Below are 864 nucleotides of genomic sequence, written 5' to 3' on the forward strand. Positions count from 1 at the left end.
GCCCATTACGCGCGCGCCATCTGTGCGACAAATAGCCAATTCCATACACGAGTCAAAACAGTACGGTAATGTAACATTACCGCACAATTTCGAAAAAACTATGCGGTAATGTAAACATTACCGCACTGTTTTGACCATAGAGATATAAGAATAGAGTGCGCGAGTCATATGCTAGCACGTAAGAGGCTGCGATATAGGAATAGAAAAAGAACGCTGCATATAGGCCCTTTCTGTCTTTGTCTACGCGTGCATGCGAAACAAAGACAGAAGGGGCCCATGCGCAGCTTTCTCTTTTTATTCTGCGCAGCTTTTTCTTTCTATTCCTATATTGCTTTTTTAGCTCGCTCGCGCACTCTATTCTTATATCTCTATGGTTTTGACTCGTGTATGGAATTGGCCATCCGTCGCACAGATGACGCGCGCGCAATAATGGGCCACTTTCCACGCACTTTGTAATATAAAATAAGATATGTAACACGTGCGGGTTGAAAATTGGACACTCGTGTGGGTAATCGCACTCCGCACTCGTGTCCAATTCTCAACTTCCCGCACTTGTTACACAAATAACTATTCTGCAACTTTAACTGTCTCAAAACTGTGACTTGATGAAGCAATTTGGTGAACTAAATTATATTCAGCGTCTTATGGAAAGAACTATGGAAAACGGTTATTCTCGTTCTTGTGCTCGAAAGAAAATAATTTTTGTTGGACAGTGTTATTATAGTTGTATGTTTTGTTGAACAGTATATTTATCCTAATCTGTAATAATATATTTACTTACTCATTCCAAACGATTGAGATCCTAATCCAGAAAATATGAAACAAATCGGTTTCCTTGTATACAAATAATGCTCTACTTTATTA

Source organism: Temnothorax curvispinosus, unplaced genomic scaffold (genome assembly GCF_003070985.1).
Source record: "Temnothorax curvispinosus isolate PA1 unplaced genomic scaffold, ASM307098v1 QBEX01018619.1, whole genome shotgun sequence".
Taxonomy (NCBI): Eukaryota; Metazoa; Arthropoda; class Insecta; order Hymenoptera; family Formicidae; genus Temnothorax; species Temnothorax curvispinosus.